The following is a 15,147-nucleotide window of genomic DNA, read 5'->3' on the forward strand; positions in this document are numbered from 1 at the left end:
CATGCAACAGCGCACGGAAGATCGACTCACGTGCTTAAACAACAGCCCTTACTTAATAGCATTAATTTAGCTGCTGCTAAAAACACGTTTTTTCTTAAATATATATCTATATCGATTGTGGTTTATGACCCTGGCGGGCGACGGCGGCGGCCTGCTGCTTCAGTGACCGGTGTTGGTACGCGATTTGAAATGTCCCGCATGGGGCTTCAGAAGACGGGGGGTGCGGTGGTGGTGGGGGTGGTCGCTTTGATCTTTACATTCATTCACGTGGAGGGCTTAACCGAGCCGGTGCCGGAATCGAACCGTGACGGATTTTAGCTCCGCGGCTCATCGCGACGACATTCGTTCCCCTTAGCTCGCCTTGGTCCAAGTCCTCCGCCTGTGCGACGTTGTCAAGATCCATCTGTGCGGAGTAATCGCTATTGTTTTTCCGTGCGAGCGTGCGTATATATGTACAAGCAACCGTTGCGGATTATCCCCGCAATTCTCCCAGCGTTTGCGCCACATTCCACGGGAGGGCGAATTTCTCGATTCACAGATGGCAATTGTGTTGCTTTTTACTCGCACAGGACTCGAAAGCAATGTAGAGAGGTCTTTTAAACACGTAGTCGATAGGTCTTGTATTCCGAGCCTGCCATGCGTGTGAAACCAATTCTCACGCTGGTCTATTTCTTGAGGCGCGTGCACTTGGGCATATTCGTTCCGTGATTCAGGGGTTGTAAGCACCCTGCAGAACTACATCGCGAGAACGACCGCAACTCACTGTCGTCGACCAGCGAGTGTCACTGTCACATCGAGTGGGCGAGCCGGCACGTTTCGCATGCGGATAAGCAGCACTCGAACAATAACAATAATTTTACACGTCTGTGTTTACGCCTCATCAACGAGTTTGATAACTGGATAAAAGTTCACAGTCATATTTAATAGTCAGCATTCGCAAATTTAAAACGAGAATGTCGAGCGCGTTAATGTTTCTCAAAGAAACGTCGAGTCACGCGTGCAGATGTTGCTGCACCTACCAGGGCACGCGCACACAAACACGCTTTACATAATGCACACACAGGACATTATACGTGGCGTTTGCGATTGTGTGTACAGAATATATATTGTGTGTGTATATTTATATCAAGGCGGTCGGGCGTGGTGTTGGCAACCCACTCCCTCGTGTGCAGTGCCGGCCTTCATAGGTGCTCGCTTGCAGCACTTGCCCCAACAGTCTGTTACAGGCTATACGGGGGATCTTTGTCTGTATAGGGGAGCGATAGTGCAGCAGTGGGAGCGCGCTGCGCTACGGACCCGGCCACCCGAGTTCGATTCCCGCTCACGGCCACCAAAACAAGTGACTATTTTCTGAACCCATTCTGGGCCTTCCCTATGTAGACTCAGCCTCAAATGAGTACCTTGGGAGATGTGTAAACATCGCCACTCGGGAGACAAAGGCGGTCGGACGTGGTGCTGGCCACCCACCCACTACTCGTGTGCCGTGCCGGCCTTCATAGGTGCTCGCTTGCAGCACTTGCCCAAAACGTGTGTTAACGCTATATGGGGCACCTTTGTCTTTATATACACAGAGATATATCAAACACACACTCGCCTGCCGTACCGCAATAAGGTTCGGCGATAAGGCAGAGAGAGAGAGGGGCAGGCTGGCTGCTGAGTTCACTGCCGAATGCGCCGTTGTTATTTCTTAAGAATATATCGGTGGCAGGTAAAATATTCCGATGTGTGTACTGTATATATATTCGTTTACTGTTGCGATAAACATACGTTTGGCAACATGTACGTATACACGTGGTATACACTTATGTATTTCTACACGTGGTATACATGTATATATGTGTGTGTGTGTAAGCGTACGCACGAGCATGTTGTGTGCATTTGTGTAATGGGGCTCGCGGCGCCTTCGTGGAGTGCGCGAGGCCGAAGAGCGCGCGGCGGGACGCATGGAGATGGGAACGGCAAGAAAGTGCACTGGCATTAGCAGTCGTGTCAGCACGAAATACCTTTTGTTGTTCTTTGATTTTCAAAAAAGAATGTGCCGGGCAAAGCATGCGCGCGTGTGTGCGCATCGCAGCTATTAGCGTGCCAATTGCGCTTAAGCGTTACCCCCGCCACGACAGAATTGGTGCATTAGTTTTCGCTTAACGGGTAAATTAGCGGCACTGAATTTGCAGTTGTGTTGAGAGTTGTGATAACGTTATTTTGTGATTCACTGCCGTTGTTAGATGGTTTAAAAAAAAACTAATTTGCAGGTGACTGTAACATTCATTAGGTATATATAAAAAATAAACCCCGTAAATTACTAACATCTAACCTTCATTCGTAACGTGCACTCGGGAGGAGTGTGTGTGTGTGTGCACTTATATATGTATGCCTAGTCAATTCGCCCTCAAATGAGTACCTGGTGCATGTTTAAACATCGCCACGAGGGAGACAAAGGCGGTCGGGCGTGGTGTTGGCCACCCACCCCCTCGCGTGCCGTGCCGGCGTTCGTAGGGGCTCGCTAACAACACTTGCCCCTACAGTCTGAAGGCGACACGGTGGGATCTGTCTTGTATTATATCATGTATGCACACATCTGTCAGTGATGTCGGTCGGTTCGCCGCGATAACACCTGTGCCTGCCCCGTGACCTCCTCCTGCCCGCAGCGAGCGATCCGTCACTTCACGTGATCGCCCCAAGGTGCACCTAGCCGGCCACAAGAAGCGCCGTGGTTGACGTTCGTCACCGCCACTCAGTGGCGAACGGCGGCAGTTTGTTGTTTATATATACACATACACACGTGTGTGTGCAGACGTGCACGTGTGTGTGTGCAGACGTGCACGTGTGTGTCGTGGAATAGCGGGCGACGTTCAACATCGCGCCGCGAGGTTGAACGAGCGACGTTTGCTCGTTGCTAGAGGTCGAGGCGTCGTCACTCGCCGCAGTAGAATGTCGCACACGTCGCAGCGGTAGTCGTGGTTAGTGGTCGTGATCATGATGCTGCTATCTTAGCGCATCCTCTTGGAGTCTCCAAAGATGGGCGCGGTCCAGTCGCTGCAGGTAAGAGTGGCGGTGCTGTGGTTGGCGGTGATGGTGGCGGTGATGATGGTGGTGGTGATGGTGCTTTCCCTTCTTAAAGACATTCTTCGTTCGTGTTAAAAAAAAAGTTAGCGGTGCCGCTGTCAAAGCACGCGCATTCATTCAACACATCCTGCACATGCCCCCCCCTTCGTGTGCGCCTTTCACGTTGGGGGGGGGGTGGGCTGGGATTGTCGGTGTGTGTGTGTTTGTATATCTATATACAGTCTACATCGCGCAAAGCCACGAAGAAGTGAGTAGAACATGTCCAGGGCGGCCTTGCCGCTGCCGCTGCTGCTCGTGCACAATACGGGGGGAGAGGGGGCATTGCAGTGCCCTGCTGTGCGTGGTTACTTATGGGGAGCGGTGGTGGAGCGGTGAGCGCTGCGCTACGAACCTGGCGACCCGGGTTCGATTCCCGCTCACGGCCATCACCGGGGACGATTATCTGAACCGGTCCGGGGCCTCCCCTAGGTCGACTCGGCCTCAAATGAGTACCTTGTGCGGTGTGTAAACATCGCCACTGGGGATACAAAGGTGGCCGGGCGTGGTGCTGGCCACTCACCCGCTCGTGTGCCGTGCCGGCCTTCATTGGTGCTCGCTAACAGCACTTGCCCCTACAGTTTGTTAAGGCTATACGGGGGGTCTTTCTCTTTGGTTACTTGTGTCGGAAGCGTGTCCGCCTTTACCAGTCGCGTCGGTCTTGCTGTCTGTCTCTTAGGGTAACAAGCATCGCGCCTCGGTCTGTCCGCGATGCATCCACGTGCAGTTTGACAGCGGAGATGATAACGGCGGTGACAATGATGGTGACGACGACGGTAATGACGACGATGATGATGACCGCGTGGTGGTCGTTAGTGGTGGTGGTTTAATATTGTAACTAGACGCGCTTGCCTCTGAGACAGTTTGCGAGGTTTCCAGGGATTTAAATCCGGCCACTGGCCCGATTCACGCGGCGTGAGTCGTGGTGGTGGTGGAGCGGACGATGAGCGTGTGGATGAGTCCTCGTGATTCCCCGAGTTCAGAGTGTGCGCTGCGCCATCCATGCTGCGAGTGTTCCGATTACCCGCGAGCAAAGTGCGAAAAACACAAACAACAACGATAACAACAACAACGGCTATTGTGCCATGCGCTTACCTGGTGGTAAATGTACTAGCCTGCCAGAGCGCCCACTCAGTTATGATTATGCAAAACAATCTGTATCTTCGGTAATGATAAGGAGTCAATGTTGTCCATGTCAGGGATAATGATGACGGCGGTCATATAACCCTGCAAGTGCACGTTCTGTGTATGCGGACTCACGTGAACGCACGTGTGTGTGTGTATATATGAACGCACGTGTGTGTGTGTTAATATGAACGCCCGTGTGTGTGTGTACGCACGTGTGTATGTACGCACGCGTGTGTGTGTATATATGAACGTACGCGTGTGTGTGGGGGAGCGGTAGTGTAGCGGTTAGCAAGCTGCGCTACGAACCTGCTCACGGTCATGACCGGTGACGATTATCTGAACCGGTCCTGGGCCTCCCCTAGGTCGACTAAGCCTCAAATGAGTACCTGGTACGATGTGTTAACATCACCACTGGGGAGACAAAGGCGGCCGGGCGTGGTGTTGGCCACCCACCCCCTCGTGTGTCGTGACGGCCTTTATATGTGCTCGCTAACAGCACTTGCCCCTCCAATCTGTTAAGGCTATACGGGGGATCTTTGCGTGTGTGCATGAACGCGTGTGTGTATACGCATGCGTGTGTGTGTATAAACGCGTGTGTCTGTACGCACCCGTGTGTATGCACACGCATGTGTGCATACTTACGCGTGTGTCTGTACGCACGCGAGTAGCTGTGTGTATGAACGTGTGTGTGTGTATTTATACGAACGCGTGTGTGTATGAGTGCGCGTGTGTGGGCGTGCACGCGTGTGTGTGCACGAGGATGCACGTGTGTGCACGCGTGTGCGAGCACTTTTAGAAATCTGAGAAAACTTAAAGGGATCGATTTTAAAAGCGTGACGACAAAGCTCGCACACGGTGAACGTTTCGCGAATGAAATGGATTCTTTGAATAAATAAATCACTCGAATACAATGATCGCTGAACACAGAAGTACACGCGCACGCACACACGCAAAGGCGCACGTGCTAACCGCTCGTCGTATGCGTGTTAAACGATATATATATAGTGTCCCTCTAGTTTGCCAAATTAGCCCAAACAGGAGGTGGCATGGCTCCCTGTAATGGGGTTTGAGTGGGTTGATATTAATGACGTATATATTTTGTGTCGAATTAAAGGCAAGGCAGCTATAATACGCGTTGGTTTGATGATTATAACCCCGCGTCGCCACCGAGGCGCTCCGTACGGCGGCCGCCAGACGAGCCGCGTGCACCTCCACCACCGCCACCACCACCACCGCCACCACCGCGACCACCACCACCGCGGAATAACCCCGGAGTCACGAGCGAGTACCGGGGCACCGCGGGAACTCTCCTCGCTTGCTCACCCCACTCACCACCACCGCCACCAACAACTCACTCGCGGTGAGTTACGCAGCACGCGCGCGATAGCGGGTGACGTGCGCGCTCTCTCTCTCTCTCGCAACTCGTCCCACGGCAAGGTTGTCATCCTTCGCCTTGGGGAGGACGGCTATCACCCGAGTCGCTCGCACGGTAGACGGATGTCGTGTGTGTGCAGCATCGTTTTACACGCGCGGCGATTATCTGTGGCATTGGCAGACACCACTGGGTGATGGACTTGACACAAGAGCGTCGTGGACGGGGTCAGCGTGCTCGGCGCGTGAGTGTTCGCGGGGCTGCGTATCGGCTGCGTATCGAGAGCAAGGTGGAGGTGGTCGTAGGCTTGCATTTTGATCCTGATCTATCAGGAGGGGGGATTCTCAAGGTAAACCTGGGCAGGCGTCGAACTCGGTGCATTCGCACGCACGAGAGAGAGAGAGACAGAGAGAGCGAGCGGAGAGGGATGCGGCAGATCAAACAAACTAAAAACGAGAGAAGCCGCGGCGTGCGCACGGGCGCTGCGCGCGGTCGTCACACGGGCAGGTGATGCACACGGGCGGACGTCGTTGTGTACGGATCGGCACCGCCTGTGGAACTCGGGGCGAGCCGTGTACACGAGACGGATCCACACGCGCCGATGCTTGTTGCGTGTCACCCAAAGCAACGACCGCACATCGATACTAGGAGCGCGTGCATCGGTGTCTACTCGCAGTGCGCGCCTCGCGAGTGTAGTCCACACGATGCGTGTCCCGTCTGCTTCGTGTGTTGTTGTTGTTGTCTTAGCCATTCCAAGTGAGCTTTGTGTTTCTGTGACGCTCGTAGCGGTGTGTAAAAAATATAAGCGACGCGTAACATTTACCATGCCGGGTTTTTATTGTATCGTAAGACTGACGATTCTTACTCAGTCGGGTACAGCTACTTCGTAACGTGGTCTCTGTGTGTATGTTGAACGTATTTCGCGCCGTACGTAGCCGACCGTGCTCTCTATCAACATTTGACAATTTCCCCCAGAACCACGTTTGTATGACTGAATATATACACATATATACACACGTGTAGGCGACGTGCTGTGTGTATATGCACACAAAGCGGTATTCTGGCTGATTTTAAGAATACCACTCAATATGCATGCGACTTTATAAATATCAGTGTTGTGTATGTACAGTACATACGCGATCTTGCTTTTGTAGATACCAAATAGGCGTGTAATTAACACAATTGTGCATGCACATTGCGGTGTTGTGTGTTGGTAAGGTAACCGTGTCTCGTATCAGTCCGTATGCACGTATTTTTTTGTAAAAAAAATTCGCGTCGTGTTTATTTGTGATTTGATGCGCTGGTATTCAATGCACACAGACACACGTGCACACGTACCGAACGAGCGGCCGCAATCATTACTCTGCGATCATGACGTGGCTGAGTGGACCATAGATTTATGCGAGAATAACAACACTCTGACGCGTCTGCAGACACCGCGGGCTCCGGGTTCAAATTGTCACGAGAACAAAAAATGCCAACCGAAATTCGAGCTTCATTTTAGACGCGTACTGCTGACAAAAAAACGAGAGGCTCGTCAGCGTGGCGAGCTCATCTGAGTTTGTAGCAGTAGTTGAGTGAATCACGGCACGGTTCCCAACGCACCACACTGGCTGCGTGCTTGCACGGGCGCGGCGCGCTCCGCCTGTCACCTATGGATCGATTCGAGCAACAGAGGGCGTCTCTCTCTCTCTCTACACACGCGCCTCCTCCTCCTCCACCTCCTCCTCCTCTGCGCGCCGCTAGTGTGCAGCAACGCTTCAGCGCATCACCGAAACAAACGCTTATTTAAGAAGACAAATGCATATTGAAATGGGAGAGCACGCCTGATAAATATTGAAATGTGAATAATTACGCGCGATTCGTCCGTTCACATGACCGCGATATCCGATTTGTTTTTTTTGTTACTCGAGGTAGCAGCAACGCGCTCGTTACACGGTTAATGTCCGCCCAGTCAGAAATTAACGGCGATTGTGAAATCGTCGACACGCTTGGGTTTGCGTGGCGCGCGTTGTTGACGCATCGCCAGTCGAGTTTTGTGAACGCGGAGCGCGACTCGCCGAGCCGAACGCGCGACGATGACCACTCGGCTGTGTCGCGATTGACAAAGTTTTAACGGTGTGGACGCAACAACAACAGCCGTGAATCCAGATCGAACACCACACCACACCCTCCCGTCGGCGAACTTCTACCGACGACGCGACGATAGACTTGTTCTTTGGTCTGTTAACTTTCATGGCCAAGACCCACGACTCTCCCGTCGTCTGCCAATGGCGGCGGTTAATCCTGGGATTTTAAACTCTCTTTTTTTTCCCCCAACCAAAGCGACTTATCATTCTCGCCCGTAACGACACCACCAACACCTCTGCTCACGTTTATCTCTGTCCGCCTCGGTCCCCGTGCCAGCGCGCCCGCGCCTGCCCGCGCTCATTGCCCGACCCCGCTCGGCTTTCACGGTCACTCTCACGGTCATCTCGAGTGAGTGTCCACCTCCCTGTGCCTCCTCGCTTCTCAACGCGGCAGCGGTGGCTCCCTCCGCGCTCTCTCACTCGCTCACACTCTCGCTCGCGTCCCCTCTCTCTCTCTCTCTTCTCCGCTCTCGTGGCTGCCTCTACTGTCACTTCACTCCACCTCCTACAATAACTCACCTTTCCCGCGATGGTCGGTAAATAGTAACGGGCGTCTGGCGGCCACTCGGAGCCCCGCGGAGCGCGGGGAGAGGATCAGCAGCAGGAGGAGCAGGACGCGCCGCGAGCGAGTCACGGGGAGTTATTCGCGAGAAGATTGAGTGCGGGGAAAGGGCAGAGACAGAGGCGGCGGCAGCAGCAGCAGAACGTGCTAATAAAACACACACACAACGACGACGCTGCTGCTGCTGCTACACACGAGGACGAGGCAGTTGGGGTTGAGAGGAGGGGACGTGAGCCACTTGACAAAACACGTGTACACAGCATGGGCACACACTGGCTGTACTCACTGACACGCACTTGTGATTATAAACACGCCGCAGAGGAATGAATGGTTGCTGCCTCTTATTTGTCTGACAAATGTCGCGTTGCATGCGGTGGGTTGTTGGAGTAGGGGCACTCCTCCCCCGTGTGTATGCGTCTAAATAGTCGGCGCTATATATACACACACACATGGTGGAGTACTTTCTAGGCCATTGTAATAATTACGCGTGGACACAAAAATAAAACCACGCGCCGAGTCTTTAAGGTGAAACGAAACAATAGCAGATGATGATGATGAGTCCTCTGTAATGACACACGACCATACTTAGACGGACCACTGCCGCGCCACGGACAGTGCCACACACACGGGCGGCGCGTCAACGTTGGAGAATCAAAGGAGGCGCGTGGAGCGAAGGGAAGAAGAGATAAGGGGACATGAAGAGAGGCAGGAGTGGTAGATGAGGAGCAGGAGGAGGTGAGCGCAGAGGGGGCCACCCGCGTGCCGCCTCTCGGCACGCGCTGCACCCACAAACAAACCCGCCGCGCCTTCGATTTCCTCGCCCTAATCCTTCGATTTCACTTAACGATTTACGCTTTGCGCGTCTCCTCCGATTGAGATAGCGGCTCTCCCCGTGTTATTTACTGCTCCGCAGTCTTTAACGCGTTTAGCCATGGATTTTTTCCCCTTTTTAACGCCGCAACATCCACACCCTCCCCTTAATCGCCACCCCCCACACCACCACCAGCACCCCTTTACCTCACCCACCGTCGAGATGGTGTTCACGTTTTAAAAGGGAGGCCCAGGAACCCCCCGCTGGGCTGTAGAATAAAAGTACACGATATATTTTATATTGGGGGGGGGGGGGGACCTGAGATCGCGAGAGGCCGCGATGCTGTCCGGACGCGGGGAGGTATGGCCCGGGATACATTCACAGGGGCAGCAGCAGCTGCGCGCAGACGCACGGAGGTCATCCGTGCCCCCCCTTCCCTCCACTAGTATGTCCCAATGCACTTGATTGAAAATTGAGAAATGTTTTTTTTAGTTATTGCGAAACCAGCCGTGACCATCATGTCAGCCTTACGACGTGTACAAGTCTCGGTCGTTACCACCGTGGCGTCAAGCCATGAATATGCACAGCCCCCGTGTTCAACTGCGTCGTTTGATATGAATGGGGTCGCACGGTGGTTGGTGGTGGTGATGGTTGTTGTCGTCCATCGTAAGGGGGATGCTTAAGTGATGAAGCCGGTGGTCGTGAACACGCTGGGCTGGGCTGGGCTGGGCGGGTGTGGGGAGCTACTTCGGATCGTCGTGGCTACCGCTGCGGGCCCCGCGAGTAAACACCGCGCACGGGAACCAAGTCGATGCAGCACGACCGATCACAGGCGGCCGACTGTGAGCAGGACGCAGATACCCAGCAACGCAATTGCCCTTTCATGAACACACAAAAAACCCTTTACCTTCTCGTGCGCTGAGCCTATCAGTATACTCCCCCCGACTACACAACGCGGGAAAGCTCCGCTGTTGTTACAGTCTTTGTTGTTGCTGCTGCTGCTGCTCGTGGCTGCGTTGATCATTACGGGCGGCCTCGAACCGCGTTTAAAGCGGCGCCGAGCTTTGCTCGCTGCTAAATGCGCAGCGGCGGCGGCGGCGTTGTTGTTGTTGTTGTTTAGCAACAGCAGCAGCAGCGGCAGCAGCGGCAGCAGAGCAGCGGAGGTGTTCGCTGTTCTCAAATGGCACAACAACAACAATAAACGTGGGTTACCCTTAAAGGTGTCGGAGGTGTTTCTGTGTCTCGGGGCGTCTTAAGGAGCCCGCCTCTCGCCGCGTTGCGGGCGGAGCGATCCTCCTTAACGAGTCGCGTTCGGCGCGCTCGGCGCGAGCTGATGAATATTGATCTCTCGCTAATTACACCTTCCCGGCGTGCCTCGGTAATGAGGGCATGCGCACTGAACTCAATCAGCCATTTTTTTACACGCCGAGCAAGAAGAGAGGGGACAGGCGGCACACAAAAAAGAATAAAATAATTAGCGCGGCTAAACGCTGCCCCATCGACTTTTTTTTGCTCTCTCGCTCGCGAGCGCGGCTCGACTCGGCACGCAGCAGCAGCAGCCTCCTCCTCACCGCCACCGCCACCATCCCCAGCACAGCGAGTAGAGCCGAGTAGAGAGCGAGCAGAGAGCGACTCCCCCCCCCACCAAGCGCCTCTCGCTGCCTCCCCGCGCCGGGCTCCGCGCGCCGCGAGAGCCGCCCCCGTGCGCGGCCGGGCAGAGGGAGCCTCGTTCACGGAGCCCGGCAGCGAGCGGGCGAGGGAAGGAGGGGAGAGGAGGAGGAGGAGGCGGCGGCGATAGCAGAAGCCGGAAAGGGAACGGCGCGGCCGAGTCGAGGCGCCGGCAGCGAAGCTACCTACCAGTCTCTCTCTCTCTGCCTGCCCGGGGCTCGAGCGAGCGCGGCGAGAGAGAGAGGGAGCAGCGGCAGGAAGGAGGAGGGGACGCCGAGGGGGTGAGTTGTTGTGGGAGCCAGGGGTGGTGGTGGTGGGGGGGAGAGAGGGAGGGCGAGCGACTGAGGCGACCGCACGCACGGCCGGAGAGGGACCGGGCGCGGGACGGGGGACGCAGCGGCCGTGAGCGCAGCGCGAAGAGGAAGAAGACGAAGACGACGAAGAGAGCCTCCTCCCTCGTTCCGTCGAGCCGAGCCGCGGGGCCGCCGCCGCGGGGGCGACTCGGCTTGCATGGGACCGTGCTGGCCGGGCGCCTTGGGGAGACCGACAGAGGGGGGGCGAGGACGGCATCGGGGGGTCGACGCGGGACGGCGCGGGGCGCCGGCTCCGAGCGCAGCGCCGGGGCGGATCGGCCCCCTCGTCGTCACCGCCGCGGGACGAGGTGAGTGGTGGGTGGCCCTGGGAGTGCGAGCCCGCAGAGCGGCGCCTGCCCCGTCCGTCCGGCTCTTTCGCGGCCCATTCACTTTACTTTGGCGGGGAGCTTGGGTTGGGGAGTGTGGGTGGGTGGGGGGTGGAGGAGGATGGCCGAGAGGGGTCGGCTGTGTGATGGTGCCGCGCTGTTCTCCCGAGTGGGAGAGACGCGGAGGGCTTCCCCTCAAAGTCAAACTCGGCGCCTTGGCTTGGCGATGGAGGGGACGGCTCGCTTACCCCGCGCTGCTGCGGGACACTGGCCACGTTTGACCCGTTGCCCACCCGGCGCTCCGGGGGACGAGAGAGAGAGACCGTCAGTAGAGGGACGCTAACGCAGCCAAAGCCGCTGGGGACCGGGCCACGCTGGACTCGAACGCGAGGCAACTTCCCGTGGTGGAACCGCTTCTCTCGCCGTTGCCATTCAGCCGGGCCCAGTGTGCTCCCCTTTCGCCCATCGCTGCCTCGCTCACTCGAGGTCTAAATGGGCGTTTTTATTATGCGCAGCCTTCAGTGGTTTCTGAGGGTCTCCAACTTCACATGCTCGCGTCGCCGCTGTTGTCATGGTTGTACCGTGATGGCCGTTCAATGATGACACGTGAATGGGGTACAGCACCCTGTGGGTACTCCATTCATCGTGCCGCGTAATACGTGGAATCGTCTCCGTTCAAACCACCATCGTCATCGTGCGCCTTGGAAAACCCACGACAAATGTTCAGGCGAATTCCCTTAAAGTTCGTGTCACCGCAGAATGGTTCTTCACACGCGTGTGTCCAAGCAAATGCCATATTTACACGGGTGATTCAGAAATGGGTACAAATGATTTATGACAACTTAGGCTAATTATACTTACTTGCGAAAACGATGGCCGGGCGTTTGCATGCCGTGATATACACACATGCGCCATCTATTATGATGGCATTTGTGTTATTGCTCGGTGACATTCAATGGAAATGCCAGTGATGGCCATTAAAAGGACACACACCACAGGGTTAGACGGTGCGCTACTACATCCGACATTGTTGCATCTTTCTATTATAATTCTTTGTCACGCATTTCGTGGTCTCGTTCTCCGCCCGTCTTTCACGTCGATGTATTCCTAATATGGACTTATTTCAGTATACGCGGACAATTAGAAGAGAATTAAAATAATAACAATATAATAAACACGATTACAGTCGGTGTGACGTGGATTGCGTTCGGCTCGCATTTTAATAATTGCAATTTGAATTACATTTGAATAAAAATCCATCAGTGCTGTAGATAGATGTGGCCGTTCAAATTCCGTAACAACACCTCAAAGTTTCCTAACTTTTAGTTGCCTTTGAATTAAATTAAATGTGATTTTTTTTTGGGGCGGGGGCGGGGGGAGGGGGGGGAGGTCGGCTCAAGGACCGGTGATGGACTTCGCCATTTGAATAGCGCCAACAGTATCGGCGTGAGCACAATTGCGCTAAATTGGGCCGCGTATTGACCCCAACACACGCGTTACAAGTCCGCGTTAATAGCGTGACGTGGGTTTGGGAGCAGCAGCAGCAGCAAGCCATCCAGCACAGCGCAGAGCTGTGCTTTTCACAGCGCGGGCTGCCCGAGTCTGCTTCGGAATCCCAAAATCAATCTATCGATTCCTGCTGTTTAACACGGCCAAAGTAAGTTTTCACAGCCTAATGTGCGCGCCGCGTGTAACTCGAATGCCGGAGCCAAACGCGGTCGCCGAAAGCCGCCCGCCTCTGATCTCGGTGAGTGTCGGGGATGCTCGATTTTCTCTTCTCGCTGTGTCGCCTCTTCAGGTGTACCATGGTCACCGTCATAATTCATCACCGCCATCGTCGTTGTCATCGTGAATGTGCATGGGTTTTTTTTTATGTATACAGAGGGCGGTAGATAACATTATAGGCCTCGTTCGAAGTGAGTGATATCCCCGTACGGGGTAACACCCCCGTGCGAGTTGGGTATTCACGAATTTAATTTTTTAGCGATGCTCGGAAAGATGACAATTATTATTTGTGTTGTTGCACCATGCGTCATATTTATATTACTTTAATACATTGCCATTTAAAATGGCACACAATCACATCACTTATTATTAATATACGAATTTGTGCACGCGGATTTAAAGATTGTTCATATTTACGCAACGCACATATATTTTAAATGATAGGTGATGATAGTAGGGCTTATTGTATTAATTCGGGCGGTCATTGGCGGACGTGAGTGACAGTGATGGTTGTGAGAGATATCGACAACACGTGGACTCGCGTTGCCCTTGCCGCGTGTGCCGTGTGTCTGTCCCTAGTTTCGTGCACATCCCTCATTAACTCATCTTCCCGTCGAATCTTATTCGGCTCCGCACCCCCGGCGTGAGCAGCAAACGGCGATAGCTTTTATGTCGTGTCGAGACGAAACGTTGCGGAGGAGACATCTCAGTACGGTGTCTGGTTGGTTGCTCTTCTTGAGTGTTAAGAACAATAATAATGAGGATTGGGCCCAGACTGCGCGGCGAGAGAGGGCAGCATCGTCATCATCATCACGACCATTATCATCGCCTCGGTGTCGGGCAAGGAGAATTGGGCGGAAATGTGCGTTATACAAACAGATGGGCATGGAATGCGAGCGCACTTAAATATTCCAGACGTGGCTGCTACGGGGCATGTCGCTCCTCTACACCACGGGGCTCATTGCCGCCGTTTGTTGTTGTTGACTTCCAGTAGTGGCCCCAAACCCTTTGTGTTGTCTGGGCGGCTGTACGTCTGCTGTCTGCCTGGGCCGTGTAGCAGCAGCAGCAAGCAGCGTTAGAGACGTGTGTCAGTGAGTGGGGTTGTGGTTGTGGGGGTTCGCGGTTGTTGCTTTGGACGGGAGGTGAGATGATGTTGAAGTGGGCTGGCGGGCGGGGTGTTGTAGGGGAGGAGGGACTGAGAGGGGAGGAGGAAGCGGGGGGGGGGGTGGCGATTAGGTAATGGGGGCGAGGCGGAGAGGCCGGGAAAGGCCAGCAGCGGTCATTATGCCCGCGCCCGCGCACAACCACCACGCCAGACCGGTTCGCCCACCGGCGGCCGTGTGCCGGAACGGAATGCGCGCGGCGTGTACCCAGATCGTGTACCCAGCTCGTGTCCCCAGCACGGGGCCGTCATCCTCCTGTCTTCCCTCGGACTCGCGCGTCCACGGACAACACATCCCGCGCTGTGTGTGCGCGCGGGGAGCGGTGGTGCAGCGGTTAGCGCTGTGCTACGAAAACCCGGCGACCCGGGTTCGATTCCTCGCTCACGGCCAACACCGGTGACGATCATCTGAACCGGTCCAGGGGCCTCCCCCTAGGTCGACTCAGCCTCAAATGAGTACCTGGTGCGGGTGTGTAAATATCGCCACTGGGGAGACAAAGGCGGCCGGCGCGTGGTGTTGGCCACCCATCCCCTCGTGTGCCACAGTGCCGGCCTTCACAAGGTGCTACTCACCAACTGCACTGAATAGTATGTTGATCCAATATGGGATGGGATGGGGGGGTATTTGTCTTGATGCATGCGGGACAAGAGAAAGCCCGTGCTGTTGGTGATTAGCCACCACGTAGACAACGTGTTAGTACCAATGCGAAGCGTGCAGAGGCAAATCTTTAGCACAGACACTGCTCTGTCGTGTGCATGAAAGTCATGCGCACAGACGCTATCCGACACACACAACCTGGCACACACAC

At 55.0% G+C, this 15,147-nt stretch overlaps 1 protein-coding gene across 1 annotated transcript in view; it reads left to right on the forward strand.

Moving 5' to 3' along the window:
• The first annotated feature begins 10,356 nt into the window (after window positions 1-10,356).
• Window positions 10,357-15,147, forward strand: part of LOC144936944 (zinc finger homeobox protein 3-like) — a 194,550-nt gene continuing 189,759 nt past the window's right edge. The window contains exon 1 of the mRNA XM_078864187.1: window positions 10,357-11,433. The gene's annotated coding sequence lies outside the window, so the exon portion shown is untranslated. The remainder of the gene's footprint in view (window positions 11,434-15,147) is intronic.

Source organism: Lampetra fluviatilis, chromosome 17 (assembly GCF_964198595.1).
Source record: "Lampetra fluviatilis chromosome 17, kcLamFluv1.1, whole genome shotgun sequence".
Taxonomy (NCBI): Eukaryota; Metazoa; Chordata; class Hyperoartia; order Petromyzontiformes; family Petromyzontidae; genus Lampetra; species Lampetra fluviatilis.